Source organism: Pan paniscus, chromosome 1 (genome assembly GCF_029289425.2).
Source record: "Pan paniscus chromosome 1, NHGRI_mPanPan1-v2.0_pri, whole genome shotgun sequence".
Taxonomy (NCBI): Eukaryota; Metazoa; Chordata; class Mammalia; order Primates; family Hominidae; genus Pan; species Pan paniscus.
Window position 1 is genome coordinate 203,393,923 of NC_073249.2, and position 16,559 is coordinate 203,410,481.

Consider the following 16,559-nt stretch of genomic DNA (forward strand, 5'->3'; position numbering starts at 1 on the left):
AGGAGAATGGCGTGAACCCAGGAGGCGGAGATTGCAGTGAGCCAAGATCACACCACTGCACTCCAGCCTGGGCGACAGAGTGAGACTCTTGTCTCAAAAAATAATAATAATAAATAAAATTGGCTATGGTCTATGTGCCTTACGTAATTAATAGACTTTATTGCTTTTTGATGTATCTGTTAATCCAATAAAGGTGTTTGTCTTCTAACACTATTTTATTTCATATTTTATTCATATTTTACAATGTCTGGGCAAGTCAATGAAGCCCACTGAACCTCAGTTTCCTTATTTCTAAAATGAGAAAGAAAAAACCTTCCTCACAAGGTTGTTTGGAGAATTTAACGAGATGGTATATGTGTGTCCAGGAAGTAAGAGATCATTTTTTTTGCAGCCTGTTTTCTCTCACTAGGCTGAATTTCTCAAAGACAGAAGGGAGTTATTTTTATTATTATTATCATTATTTTTAAGACAGGGTCTCGCTCTGTCATCCAGGCTGTAGTGCAGTGACACCATCTCAGCTCACTGCAACCTCCACCAACAGGGCTCAGTCGATCCTCTCATGTCAGCCTCCAGAGTAGCTGGGACTACAGGGAGAGAGTTTTATTGACCTCTGTATCCCCAGCATTGAATATGTAGTAATACATTTAATAATAGCAGTGACAGTGACAACAACTTTCATTTACTTAACACTTACCATGTTTGAGGCTCTGTGCTAAGTGCCTCTTAATAGAAGGACAAGTAATAGACATGTAAACAATTTGATTTTCTCTGCTGATGATTTAAACATGAAGGAATTGTTTTACGTTTCCCTTGGGGAAGTTTTGTATTCCATACTGGAGACAAAGTTTATTCTTGGGCCATGTACATTGTTTCGCCAAATCAGTTGGATAAAAATTAGAGCAATCCTTAGTTTACTTATCTATAAAATGGGGCTAATGATTAACTTGACTCATGTAAAGGTGTCCCATAAATTGGACATAAATGACAATGTTTTTTGCTTACTCCTTCCTTTCCTCCCCACGTACACACACCCTTCCTTGGGGAAAAGGCAGTGACTAGGAAGGATTTGAAACTGAGTGGCAGAGAACTGAGTCCCTTCGCCCTTCTGGGATTCTGTTTCTCCTTGGCATAGCGTGGGAGATTTTTCTGGAATATTTTCCTGATTCTGAGACTCTCGAAGGCCTAACTTAAGTCCTGCCTCCCTCAGAAAAATCTCCCTTAATTGCCACAGCACAGAGTCTGCTTACACAAATACCACATGCCCCTGTGATCACATGTTGCATATTCCAACTGGATTTAAGTCCTGGAAGATGGGGTTGTTGTGTTAGTGTTTTGATTTCTGTTTTCCCAAGCTCGCACTTTTCTTTTCTCCCCTCACCTCCCGTTCCCTCCCCTCTTTTCTTTCTGAGACAGGGTCTCAATCTGTCACCCAGGCTGGAGTGCAGTGGTGCAGTCATAGCTTACTGTAGCTTCAAACCCCTGGGCTCAAGAGATCCTCCCACCTCAGCCTCCTAAGTCTGAGACTGCAGGTGCACACCACCATACCCAGCTACTTTTAAAAAAAATTTGTAGAGATTGGGAGGTCTTGCTGTGTTACCCAGGCTGGTCTTGAGCTCCTGACCTTGTGATCCTCCTGCCTCAGCCTCCTACAGTGCTTGGATTACAGGTATGAGCCACTGTGCTCGGCCAAGTACTTTTTTTTTTTTTGAGACAGAGTCTTGCTCTGTCACCAGGCTAGACTGCAGTGGCGTGATCTCAGCTTACTCCAACCTCTACCTCCCAGGTTCAAGCAATTCTCCTGCCTCAGCATCCGGAGTAGCTGGGACTATAGGCACCTGCCACCACGCCCAGGAAATTTATTTATTTATTTTTTAAATGGAGTCTCTCTCTGTTGCCTAGGCTGGAGTGTAGTGGCGGAATCTCAACTCACTGCAAGCTCTGCCTCCTGGGTTCACACCATTCTCCTGCCTCAGCCTCCCGAGTAGCTGGGACTACAGGCACCTGCCACCACGCCTGGCTATTTTTTTTTTGTATTTTTAGTACAGACGGGGTTTCACCGTGTTAGCCAGGATGGTCTCGATCTCCTGACCTTGTGATCTGCCTGCCTTGGCCTCCCAAGGTGCTGGGATTACAGGTGTGAGCCACCACGCCTGGCCATGCCCAGTAATGTTTTTTGTATTTTTAGTTAGGGTTTCACCACATTGGCCAGGCTAGTCTCAAACTCTTGACCTCGTGATCTGCCCACCTCGGTCTCCCAAAGTGCTGGGATTACAGACATGAGCCACCGCGCCTGGCCAGGTACTTCCTTTTCTTTGGAGGCAGGGCGGGTCTCACTATGTTGCCCAAGCGGGTCTTGAATCCAGGACTCAAGGGATCCTCCCACCTCAGCTTCCTGAGTAGCTTTCATCCTTTATAAGCCTTTCAAAGTCTCCAAGTCATAGATGGAGCAGCTGAGACCCAGAAATAAGAAGGGCCTTGTCTAAGGCCACAGAGTGGGTACAGAGCCAGTCCCACATCCCAGGACCCCATCAACCCACCTGAGCTTAGGAACTCTCTGAGCATTTTCTTGGCACTAGGCTTTGTGCTCATTGCTTCCTCACACCAATTTTATAAAGTGGGTGTTGTCCCACTTTCGCGATAAGGACACGGGGACTCAGGAAGGTAAAATAACTTGCCCAAGTCACACAGCTAGCAAGGGACAGAATCATGACATGACTATCTGACTCCAAAATGCATGCTTTTTAAATACCTGGAGGCCTCTGCAGTTTGGCTGTTTTGGAGCCTCAGATTTGCTTGAGTTGCTCAGCGGACAGCCTCTCTTGAGTTGCTGTAGCAGTAGTGTTGTACCCCAAAGCAAGCAGTCGGTTACCAAGGCTGATCCCTGTGCCCAACTCCCTCTGTCCCAGCAGCTGGGGTCCAGGGGTTCACAGAGCAGGCACTCATGGCCCCTGCTCTAGAAATGATCTGCGTGGCATGCCGCCCCATCCCCAAAGCCCATTGTCTCCCCAGGAGACAATATGGAGAAAGGACCCAGCCTAGTGGGCTGCCTGTATCCATCTGTAACCATGGAAACCCCTTAGGGAGACAATTCCAAAACCCTCCTTGCCACCTCCCACCTTGCAGCTGTGGCTCCAGGAGCCCAGCCTCCAGCAGGAGAGGAATTACTGATAATTGCTGCTCCCCCAGCACTGCCACCACCAAATGGGACACAGCTGGGCCTCCCTCCACAGGGATCTCCCCCACCCTCCCAGTCCTAGAATTGGTGTTGGTAAAGGGGCCTTAGATGGGTTTAAGGCCTAAGCTGTATTTCTTTTGCAAGAGTCAAAAGATCCTTGTAGTTCCGTACTGGTGAGATCTGTCCTTGATCCCACATTTGGGCACAGAGATAAAAGGGCCCAGCACAATTCTTAACCGTTGAATGGTCAACCAGTCACCTGGGAAGGGCTTAGGTCTTCAGTGCATGACTCCCCTCTGGCGGCCAGTTGCTGCATTTGTCAGAGAGGAACAAAAATGATGACCTCTTTTCCTGGGTATTTACTGTGATCCAGATACACACACATATTAGATCTAATCCTTACTACCTCTCGGTGGGGGGGGGGGGTCTTCTTGTCCTACTTGCACATGCTAAAGCCAAGGTGTCCAGAGAATATCCAGAGGAAGGATGACAAAGTGGTTGAGAGGGTGTACCTGGACAGCCCTGGCTCAAAACCACCTCTACTGTCACCAGCCCTGTGGCCTTGGGCAAGTTACGTAAATGCTCAGAGTCTCAGTTTCTTCATCTATAAAATGGGGGTGATGATATTACACATCTCATGGGGATGATATGAGGATCATATGTGTGAAAGTTTATGAGCCTTCAGAAAGGTGACCCACACATAGTAAATAAAATTCAGGGCCCTGACACACAAGCTGTCCTTCAGGCATAATCATCGAACTATTCCTGGGCTCAGTTCCTTCATCTGTTCTGTGGGGCTAATGGTGGCTTCCTCATAGGGCTGTTGTGATAATTAAGCAGATCGGGCATGAATGTGCTTGCTTTGCAACTATTAGCTTTTTTTTTTTTTTTTTTTTTTTTTTTTTAGACAGGGTTTCCCTCTGTCATCCAGGCTGGAATGCAGTGACACAATCACAGCTCATTGCAGCCATGACCTCCTGGGCTCAAGAGATCCTCCAGTCTCAGCCTCTTGAGGAGCTGTGACTACAGGCATATACCACTACGCCCAGCTAATTTTTAAATATTTTTGTAAAGACAGAGTCTCGCCATGTAGCCTAGGCTGGCCTTGAACTCCTGGACTCAAGCCATCCTCCCGCCTTGGCCTCTCAAAGTGCAGGGATTATAGGAGTGAGCCACTGTGCCCGACTTCTTAGCATCACTTTTGATCTGCTTGTTTGGGGAGGAATAATCACAGGGGTGGGGCAGTGTATGGGGCAGGGGGTGGGGGAGAGCAGTGGTCGGGGAGGTGGGTTAGAAAGTGAATTATAGGCTAGGTATGGTGGCTCACTCTTGTAATCCCAGCATTTTGGGAGGCTGAGGTGGGAGGATTGCTTGAATGTAGGAGTTCAAGACCAGCCTGGGCAACATAGCAAGACTCTATCTCTAAAAAAAGAAAAATAAAGGAAAGAGAATAGGGAGAGATGGAGGGGAGGGAGTGGGAGGAAAAAAGTGAGTAATGTCTCTCTTCATGAGCCTGGAGGAGGTACATGAGAATTCTGGCTCCTGTGACTACCTCTTTGGCCTCATAAGGCCCCCAACTCACCATTTCCCCCCAAGCAGAGTTACAGAGGGACTCTGACAGTGGCCAGAGACTTTCTTGGAAAGTCTCTTGGAAAGGGATTGTGAGTGATCTTGCACCTATTCCAAAAAACCTTTCATTGGCCAGGCCGCATGGCTCACGCCTGTAATCCCAGCACTTTGGAAGGCCGAGGCAGGCGGATCACCTGAGGTCAAGAGTTCAAGACCAGCCTGGCCAATGTGGTGAAACTGTCTCTACTAAAAATACAAATTAGCCAGGCGCACTGGCTCATGCCTGTAATTCCAGCACTTTGGGAGGCCGAGGTTGGCAGATCACCTGAGATCGGGAGTTTGAGACCAGCCTGACCAACATGGAGAAACCCCATCTCCACTAAAAATACAAAATTAGCCAGGTGTGGTGGTGCGTGACTGTAATCCCAGCTACTCGGGAGGCTGCAGCAGGAGAATCACTTGAACCTGTGGGAGGCGGAGGTTGCAGTGAGCCAAGATTGGACCACTGCATTCCAGTCTGGGCGACAGAGCAAGACTCCATCTCAAAACAAACAAAAAAACCTTTTGTTGAGTTTAGTTCAATAAGCAATTCTTGTGCTTGTACCCTGCAGTGGGTACCATGCTGGATATTGGGGTGTGAAAATTAAAAAGACAAGGAGAAGCTTAAATCTGGGGGTGGGGTGGGGAGGAAGAACATGAAAACAACTGTAATTACAATTGCAAAACGATGATAGAGGGCCGGCGTGGTGGCTCACCCCTGTGATCCCAGCGCCTTGGGAGGCCAAGGCAGATCACTTGATTCCAGGAGTTCAAGACCAGTCTGGGCCACATGGTGAAACCCCTTCTCTACAAAAACAAACAAACGGGTCGGGCGCGGTGTCTCACGCCTGTAATCCCAGCACTTTGGGAGGCTGAGGCGGGCAGATCACGAGTCAGGAGATCGAGACCATCCTGGCCAACATGGTGAAACCCCATCTCTACTAAAAATACAAAAAATTAGCTGGGCATGGTGGCGGGCACCTGTAGTTCCAGCTACTCGGGAGGCTGAGGCAGGAGAATGGCGTGAACCTGGGAGGCGGAGCTTGCAGTGAGCTGAGATCGCGCCACTGCACTCAAGCCCGGGTGACAGAGCAAGACTCCGCCTCAAACAAACATACAGACAAAAACAATGATAGATTGAGATTCCTAACAAGACGTGGGGTGCAGGGCTCAGGGTCAGCTTCCAAAAGATGGCTGGCATAATCTACCACCACCCCAACTGTGGCCAACACCAAAACCACCTCGATTTCAAAACTGAATGTCTTGCTTATTTCAAAAGAGATCTGGGCTGGGTGTGGTGGCTCACGCCTGTAATCTCAGCATGTTGGGAGGTTGAGGCAGGTGGATCACTTAAGGTCAGGAGTTCAAGACCAGCCTGGCCAACATGGTGAAACCCTGTTTCTACTAAAAAGAAGAAAAAAAAAAAACCACAAAAATTAGCTGGGCGTGGCGGTGGATGCCTGTAGTCCCAGCTACTCAGGAGGCTGAAGCACAAGAATTGCTTGAACCCAGCAGGTGGAGGTTGCAGTGAGCCAAGATCACTCCACTGCATTCCAGCCTGGGTGACAGAGCGAGACCCTGTCTCAAAAAAAAAAAAAAAAAAAGAGTTCTGGCCGGGCACGGTGGCTCACGCCTGTAATCCCAGCACTTTAGGAGGCCGAGGCGGGTGGATCATTTGAGGTCAGGAGTTCGAGACCAGCCTGGCTAACACGGTGAAACCCCGTCACTACTAAAAAATAAAAAATAAAAAAAAAATTAGCCAGGCGTGGTGGCAGGCACCTGTAGTCCCAGCTACTCGGGAGGCTGAGGCAGGAGAATGGCGTGAACCCAGGAGGCAGAGCTTGCAGCGAGCTGAGATTGCACCACTGCACTCCAGCCTGGGCTGCAGAGTGAGACTCCATCTCAAAACAAAAAAAAGAGTTCTGAGTCATTTTTCAATGTTAGCAATTGAGCTGGCTTCATTTTTTTTTTTTTGAGACGGAGTTTCGCTCTGTCGCCCAGGCTGGAGTGCAGTGGCACGATCTCGGCTCACTGCAAGCTCCGCCTCCCGGATTCACGCCATTCTCCTACCTCAGCCTCCTGAGTAGCTGGGACTACATGCGCCCGCTACCACGCCCAGCTAATTTTTTGTAATTTTAGTAGAGACGGGGTTTCACCGTGTTAGCCAGGATGGTCTCGATCTCCTGACCTCGTGATCCGCCCGCCTTGGCCTCCCAAAGTGCTAGGATTACAGGCATGTGAGCTGGATTCCTAATTTTGTCCCAGGTTTCTGTTCTCTTAGCCTGAGGAGTTAAAAATGCACCCTTTTAAAATTGAGTGCTGTTTAAGATCACGTGGGGGATATAGGGGTACACAGCATTCTCAATGATTTATTTATCTGGTTTAAGAAAGAAAAGAAGGAAGAAACTTCTATCTGAGAGCAGAACAGTTTTTTCTGGTGGAAGAGATGGAGAGAGACATGTCAAGCAGGGAGAACAGCATGGGCAATAGAGAGAGCTGAGAGGTCAGAGGGGGAGTTAGGAAGAGTGTGTTGGATTAGAACGTAAGGGGGCCGGGTGCAGTGGCTCACGCCTGTAATCCTAGCACTTTGAGACGCCAAGGCAAGTGGATCATTTGAGGTCAGGAGTTTGAGACCAGCCTGGCCAACATGGTAAAAACTCGTCTCTACTAAGAATATAAAATTAGCTGGGCAGTAGTGGTGCGTGCCTGTAATCCCAGCTACTTGGGAGGCTGAGGCAGGAGAATCGCTTGAGCCTGGGAGGCAGAGGTTGCAATAAGCAGAGATTGTGCCACTGCACTTCAGCCGGGGTGAGAGGGTGAGAGCCTGTCTCAAAAAAACAAAAACAAAAACAAAAAAACAACCTAAGGCCCATGTGTGAAGGGTCTGAAGATCGGAGGGACCTGGTGGTGGGGGTGGCTGGGCCGTGGTGGGGAGCTAGTTGCCAGACCTTGAGCTAGAGAGAGACAAGGTCAGGTGTGTGTGTTAAAGGGATCCCTCAGGAAAAGGAGGGAATAAACTGACAATTACAGGAATTATAGGGGCGGATCACGAGGTCAGGAGATCGAGACCATCCTGGCTAACATGGTGAAACCCCGTCTCTACTAAAAATGCAAAAGAAATTAGCCGGGCGTGGTGGCGGGCGCCTGTAGTCCCAGCTACACGGGAGGCTGAGGCAGGAGAATGCCGTGAACCCGGGAGGCGGAGCTTGCAGTGAGCCGAGATCGCGCCACGGGACTCCAGCCTGGGCGACAGAACGAGACTCCGTCTCAAAAAAAAAAAAAAAAAAAAAAGAAATTATAGGTGGCATTTCCCCAAGAGGCGCTAAGCAGCTCTGCTGGGACCTGACTCCCGCATGGGATGTCCCTCTTCCCGCATGGGATCACCTCCACGGGACCCAACATCTGTGAAAAGCATTCCCAGGGCCTACAAACATCTGGAAAGAATCTGGCCAGTCTAGTAGCCCTGTCCTCAGCGGGGCTGCTTCTTTCACATCCTGTTTCTCCTCCCCAAGCCCATAGCGGGTGAGTTACCTTGATGAGAAGATAAGACGCCTCGCAGGCTTTGGCAGGTGCCAGAGTTCACCTCTAGGTGGCAGCCTTCACCTTTCAGCCCCACCAGCTTCCAGCCAAAGGTCTCAGAGAAGGAAAAGGAACTAACGAAGACGCAGGGGGACCCACCAGGCGCCGCAGGCACATTTACTGAGCTGCAGAGCCACCATCTCAGGCGCACTTCATTCTCTCCACGTCACAACTGAGAGACGTGAAGTCACTGGTCCAAAGTCACACAGATGGGTGGCAATTGGCTTCTCTGAGCCTCATGTTCTTCATCTGTACAGAGACTGACCCATTCCCAGCAATCACTAATCTACTTTTTTTTTTTCCTGAGACAGAGTCTTGCTCTGTCACCCAGGCTGGAGTGCAGTGGCGTGATCTCGGCTCACTGCAGCCTCTACCTCCCGGGTTCATACAATTCTCCTGCCTCAGCCTCCCAAGTAGCTGGGATTACAGGCATGCGCTACCATGCCTGGCTAATTATTGTATTTTTAGTAGAGACATGGTTTCACCATGTTGGCCAGGCTGGTCTCGAACTCTTGACCTCAAGTGATCCACCCACCTCAGCCTTCCAAGGTGCTGAGATTACAGGTGGTGGGATTGAGCCACTGTGCCTGGCCTTTTTTTTTTTTTTTTTTTTTGAGACAAAGTCTCACTCTCGCCCAGGCTGGAGTGCAGTAGCACGATCTCGGCTCACTGCAACCTCCACCTCCCGGTTCAAGCGATTCTCCTGCCTCAGCCTCCCAAAGTGCTGGGATTACAGGTGCCTGCCACCACGCCCAGCTAATTTTTGTATTTTTAGTAGGGACGGAGTTTCACCATGTTGGCCAGGGTAGTCTCAAACTCCTGACCTCAGGTGATCTGCCTGCCTCGGCCTCCCAAAGGGCTGGGATTACAGGCGTGAACCACCACGCCCAGCCCCACTAATCTACTTTTTGTTTCTATAGATTTATCTATTCTAGTCTGTAATCCCAGTACTTTGGGAGGCCGAGGTGGGCGGATCACCTGAGGTCAAGAGTTCAAGACCAGCCTGGCCAACAGGGTGAAACCCCATCTCTACTAAAAATACAAAAATTAGCCAGGCATGGTAGTGCACAACTGTAGTCCCAGCTACTTGGGAGGCTGAGGCAGGAGAATCCCTTGAACCTGGGAGGTGAAGGTTGCAGTGAGCCAAGATCATGCCACTGCACTCCAGCCTGGGTGACAGAGCAAGACTCTGTCTCAAAAAAAAAAAAAAAAAAAGATTTATCTATTCTAGACATTTCACTAAATGGGATCATACAAACACGGCCTTTTGTGTCTGGTTTCTTTCACTTAGCATAATGTCTTGAAGAGTCTTCCATGTCATAGCATGTATCAGTACCTCATTCCTTTTTATGGGGTCAGGCGTGGTGGCTCATGCCTATAATCCCAACGCTTTGGGAGCTGAGGCAGGAGGATTACTTGAGCCCAGGAGTCCAAGACCAGACCACGGGATATAGTGAGACCCTTGTCACTAGTAAGAAAAAAAAGGCTGGGCACGGTGGCTCACACCTGTAATCCCAGCACTTTGGGAGGCCGAGGTGGGTGGATCACCATCACCTGAGGTCAGGAGTTTGAGACCAGCCTGGCCAGCATGGTGAAACTCTGTCTCTACTAAAAATACAAAAATTCACCGGGCGTGGTGGCATGCACCTGTAGTCCCAGCTACTCAGGAGGCTGAGGCGGAAGAATGGTGTGAACCCGGGAGGCAGAGCTTGCAGTGAGCCGAGATCGCACCACTGCACTCCAGCCTGGATGACAGAGTGAGACTCCATCTCAAAAAAAAAAAAAAAAATTTTTTTTTCCTTTTTTTGGCTGAATAATATTCTATTATATAAATATACCACTTTTTTTTTGAGGCAGGGTCTTGCTCTGTCATCCAGGCTGGGATGCAGTGGCATGACTTCTGCCTCCCAGGTTCAAGCAATTCTCCCACCTCAGCCTCCCAAGTAGCTGGAACTACAGGTGCACGCCACCATACCCAGCTGATTTTTGTATTTTTTTTGTAGAGATGGGGTCTCACTATGCTACCCAAGCTGGTCTCAAACTTCTGGGCTCAATTGATGCACCCGCCTTGGTCTCCCAAAGTGCTGGGATTACAGGCATGTGCCACTGTGCCTGGACTCCACATTTTGCTTATCCAATCATCAGTTAATGGGCATTTGGGTTGTTTCTACTTTCTAGTTATTATGGATAATGCTGCTATGAACATCTGTGTACACATTTTTGTGTGAACATATGTTTTCAATTCTCTTGGGTATATGGGAGTAGAATTGCTGAGTCATGTGGTTAACTCTGTATAACTTTTTAAAAAACTGCTGAACTATTTTCCAAAGCAGTTATACCCATTTACAATCCCACCAGCAATGAATGAGGGTTCCAATGTATGAGGGTTCTCCACATCCTGGACGGCACTAGTTATTGTCTCTCTTTTCTATTATAACCATTCTAGTGGGTTAGTGAAGTGTCATCTCATTGTAGTTTTGATTTGCATTTCCCTAATGACTAATGATGTTGAGCATCTTTTCACGTGCTTATTGGCCTCTGTATATTTCCTGTTTTTTTTGAGACGGACTTTGGCTCTTGTCTCCCAGGCTGGAGTGCAATAGCACAATCTCAGCCCACTGCAACCTTTGCCTCCTGGGTTCAAGCGATTCTCCTGCATCAGCCTCCCGAGTAGCTGGTACTACAGGCGCCCGCCATCACGCCCAGCTAATTTTTGTATTTTTAGTAGAGTCAGGGTTTCACCATGTTAGCCAGGCTGGTCTCGAACGCCTGACCTCAGGTGATCCACCTGCCTCAGGCTCCCAAAGTGCTGGGATTACAAGTGTGTGAGCCACTGCGTCCGGCCTGGCCTCTGTATATTTTCTTTGAAGAGTTGTCCAACCAAATTGTTTGCCTTCTTAATAAATTTTGGTACACACACACACACACACACACACACACAGCACATTCACATCCCATCCCAGATTCACTTCAACGCAATAAACCCGAGACAGCTGTGATTAGCCCTGTTTATCAGATGAAGGAACAGAGGCCCAGAGTAATGCAATGATATGTCCAAGAGCACATAGCTTATGAAGTGCCAAGATTTAGAATTTTATGGTTTTTTCTTTATTTTTATTTTTTTGAGACGGGTTCTCACTCTGTCTCCCAAGCTGGAGTGCAGTGGTGCAATCTTGGCTCACTGCAACCTCCGCTTCCTGGGTTCAAGCGATTCTCCTGCCTTAGCCTTCCGAGTAGCTGGAATTACAGGTGTGCACCACCGCACCTAGCTAATTTTTATATTTTCAGTAGAGACAGGGTTTTGCCATGTTGGCCAGGCTGGTGTCGAACTCCTGGCCTCAACTGATCCACCCACCTCGGGCTCCCAAAGTGTTGGGATTACAGGCACGAACCGCTGCACCTAGATTTTTTTTTTTTTTTTTGAGACAGAGTCTTACTGTCGCCCAGGCTGGAGTGCAGTGTCGAGATCTCGGCTCACTGCAGGCTCCGCCCCTGGGTTCACGCCATTCTCCTGCCTCAGCCTCCCGAGTAGCTGGGACTACAGGCGCCTGCCACCTCGCCCGGCTAATTTTTTGTATTTTTAGTAGAGACGGGGTTTCACCGTGTTAGCCAGGATGGTCTCGATCTCCTGACCTCATGATCCGCCCGCCTCAGCCTCCCAAAGTGCTGAGATTACAGGCGTGACCCACCGTGCCCGGCCTGCACCTAGAATTTTGTGTATTTAACAAACATTCATATAGTGTTTACTACATGCCAGTCACTGTTAGAAAAGCCCACGAACCCATCTTCCAACAATGTTCCAGTAAAAAGGTTACCACTAGCAGAACTTCCTTAAAGCAACACCTTGTTTCTCTTTTTAAAAAACAACTTTTTTTTCTCCAATCACCAAAGTAATACATGTTTATTGTAGAATAGGAGAAGCACAAAGAAGATGGACCAGGGATTTTTCTCCCTTGTTTCCCATAGCTCTGATCTGGTTTCTCTGTGATTTGGGATTCGTGTGAACAGGTGATGTGCTGAGGAGCCCGGGACAGGGAATATGTACCTTCAGGAAGCGTCTGTCAAGCAGTTTGTATTCTGATTAATAGGACTTTGAGCACAGGGAATCTGTGGAATTTTTCAGGAGAAGATACACCAGCTGGAATGGAAGTTTGCTTTAGTTTGGGGATTTTTCCAGGACTATCTGGGGTTGCCTGGAACAGGAACTTCCTCACTTACCTGCTCTGTGGCCTCAGGCAAGTCATGGCTTCCTCATCTGGAAAATAGTACTAAGCATCCCCAACTCATCCAGTTGTGGGACACAGTCTTTCCACTTCCAGCAATGTGTGCAGCACTGGAACCCCTGGTTCATTAGCAGAATGTACCCTCCTTCACATGGGGTTTTGGGGCTGAGTTCACTGTTCACAACAGCGCAGTGCCTTGGGAGAGAGATCTGAGTTCAGATCCTGATTTCATCTTCAAACGGTTGTCAAGTTCCTTTACATATTTCAGCCTCAATTTCTTCATCTGTCCAAAATGTACCTGTGTTACAGGGTAGTTGGAAGGTTTCAACAAAATAATGTATGTAAAATACCTAGCTGGGTGTTTACGCCTAGGAAGTTCTCAGGAAATGTGAACTATTATCATTTATTTCAGGCCTACTTTGCGCCTGGCATCTCAGGGGAGGAAGGCACAAAAGTGAAAACAAAGCCTGGATCCTGCCCCCAAGGAGTCTGAAGATTTGTTGATAGGTAGATTAGAGTAAAAGGGTCTTATGCACTGGAGATAGGATCAGAGACGTAAGAAAACTGCCAATTCTTGAGGCTCCTTATGCATTATCTATGAGATTTCTTCACAATCCTATGAGGTAAGTGCTATTAGGATTAGAAAATCAAGGATCAAAAATCAGAGAATTTAGGAAATTTTGCCTGGGTCACACAGCTAATAAAGTGTCAGGGCCTGGGTTTGAACCCTGGGATGTCTGACTTCAGATTCTTTGCTCCTTCCACTCCATTTGAGTTGGACCTTGAAGGATGAGTCAGATTTGGGCACATGGGGATGGAGGGGAGGAGGGGCCTGGAGGGGAGGATGGGGCCTGGAGAATAGGAGGATATGGAGCCAGGTAAGCAAAGCCTGGGAGATGGGAAAGTGTAGGGCGTGTACGGCAGAAACTCTGAGGGTTTTGTGTGTGTGTGTGTGTGTGTGTGTGTATGTGTGTGTGTGTGTGTGTGTGTGTGTGTGTTTGAGACAGGGTCTCGCTCTGTGGCCCAGGCTGGAGTGCAGTGGCACGATCTTGGCTCATTGCAACCTCCACCTCCTGGGTTCAAGCGATTCTCCTGCCTCAGCCTCCCAAGTAGCTGGGATTACAAGCACACACCACTACGCCTGGCTAATTTTTTTTTTTTTTTTTTTGTATTTTTAGTAGAGACAGGTTTTTGCCATGTTGGCCATGCTGATCTCGAGCTCCTGGTCTCAAGTGATCCACCCACCTCGGCCTCCCAAAGTGCTGGGATTACAGGCATGAGCCACTGTGCCCGGCCTGTTCGTTTATTTTGAGACAGTCTTACTGTGTCGCCCAGGCTGGAGTGCAGTGACATGATCATGGCTCACTGCAGCCTTGACCTCCCTGGGCTCAGGTGATCCTCCCACCTCAGCCTCCCAAGCAGCTGGGATTACAGGCGTGTGCCACCACGCCCAGCTAATTTTTCTATATTTTGGAGAGGCAGAGTTTTGCCATGTTGCCCAGGCTGGTCTCAAACTCCTGGGCTCAACAGATCTGTCCACCTTGGCCTCCCAAAGTGCTGGGTTCACAGGCATGAACCACTGTGCCCGGCCTGAAACTGCAAGTATTTAGTCTGGTTCCATGTGAGGGCCTTTTCGGGTCCATTTCACATAAACCTTAGCCAAAATATATTAAGTACCTACCATGCACCTGACATTTCTCTAAGGACTTTATAACCAACACCTTACTAAGGCCTCACAGTAAATGGAGAGGTCACTTGTGCCGCCTCCATTTCAAAGATGAGGAAATTGAGACTCAGAATGGTCCAGCAACCTGACCATGATCACAATGCTAGGAATGAATGGGGCAGGAATTCAAGCTCAGGGAGGCAGATTTCAGATCTGTGCCCCACACCTATTGCAAGAATTAGTCAGTTCCCAGGCAGTGAAACTCTAAAGCCAGCCCCAGCTGCCCGAAACTCAACCACAGAGAGCTGGCTCTTAGCCCCTCACTGGCTCCCTTCTTTTCTCCCAGCTCCACCCTGCCACCCCCATTTCCCTCCCTGGCCCTGGGGCCCTGCTCCTTCCCCAAACCTGCTCTGCCACAATTCCTTCCAGGTTCCCTCATCTGTAAAATGGGGATAATAATAGTGTCCGTCTCAGAGCAGTGTTGTGAGGATCAGAGGAGGGGCTCAAGGTGCTTAGAGCCCAGTGTATAGTAGGTTCTCAATAAAAATCAGTGATCATCACCACCACTGTCATTTAAGTAGTGTCTCTGAAGTAATGTGAAATTGACTGAGTGATAGCATTATCCACATTTGATGGTTGAGGAAATTGTGGTTAAGAGAAGTGAAGCAGCGGCTGTCCAGTGTCACTTAACTAGGAAGTAGAGAGCGGGACTTACTTAATCTGGGCCTCCTGACTTTCCGACTTCAGGTCTCATTAACTTCTCCTATTCTTTGCAGCCAGGCAGATGAGTGAATCATAATCAGTATTTATTACCTGCCTTCTGCACTCCAAGCCAGGCCCTAGATGCTAAGGGGCATTCTAGAGAGATCTGACCTAGATTCTTGAAGGAGCATAGAACCTAACTGATAAACAAGGTATGAAAACGAAGCCTTGTTTTGTTGAGGTAGAACACACTAAGGGTCCCAAGAGGGTAAGAGCCATTCTGGCTGAGAGGAAGCAGGCAGGGGAGGCTTCTTGGAGGAGGTGAGATTTAAGCTGGCCCTCAAAGGACCAATGAGATACGTAGACTAGAGTAAAAGGGTCTTATGCACTGGAGATAAGGTCAGAGATGTGACCGGGAGCAGTGACTCACACCTGTAATCCCAGCACTTTGGGAGGCCGAGTAGGGCGGATCGCCTGCGGTCAGGAGTTCGAGACCAGTGTAGCCAACATGGTGAAACCCTGTCTGTACTGAAAATACAAAAATTAGCCAGGCATGGTGGCTGGCGCCTGTAATCCCAGCTACTCGGGAGGCTGAGGCAGGAGACTCACTTGAACCTGAGGCAGGAGAATTGCACCGCTGCACTCCAACCTGGTGACAGAGTGAGACTCTGTCTAAAAAAAAAAAAAAGTCAGAGATATAACAACAGCTGCCAATTCTTGAGGCTCCTTATGATCCAGGTTCTGTGCTGAAAGCTTTATATGCATTATCTCATGAGATTTCCTCATGATCATATGAGGTAAGTGCTATTAGGAGGAGAAAATCAAGGATCAAGGATCAGAGAATTTACAAAATTTGCCTTGGTCACACAATGAATAATAAAGTGTCTGGGCCTGGGTTCGAATTCGGGGCTGTTGGCTACAAAGCCTGGGCTCTTAATCATCATGGGTTATTGCCACCTTGGCCTCAACCATCTAATGAGGAATTAAGCTGTGGACTGTCTCTGGAGGGCTTTGAATGCCAAGGCTCAGACTTGCATAAAAATCACACAGCACCAGGCAAGAAATCAGACCTGAAATCTAGCAGCAGCTTCTAGCAGCTTTTTACCACTCACTACCCAAGTTTGCTTCTCCGAGCCTCTCTCAACCGGAGTGATGAGGAATGTATTATCAGCAATGAAGGTTTTTGAATGAGGCAGAGAGGCTCTTGTGACAAAAGGATTGTTTAAAAGAAACCTAGAGATGTTCAAGCATTTACTGAGTGTTGGGTCCTAATAATACAACTGTGAAAAAGACAAAGCTCTGCAGTGGGACTCTGACCCTGCTGTGCCCCCAGGCAGCTTGGGAGGGTAGAAGAACCCCTTAACTGGAAAAACAAGGGCTCCAGAGCTGGGACCTGTCCCAGATTCTGTCGCCAGCTCTCAAATCAGGGAATCTCTCTGTATGACCTTGGGCAAGTTACCCAGCCTTTCAGACTGTCAGTCTTTATCATGGGGATCATCATTCCTCTTCCCAGGATTGTTGGAATAAATTAACTAAAACAACGCTTTTAAGGATCTAGCATGGTGCTTGGCATCCTGTAGGCGCTGAATAGATGTTAGTTTTCCCT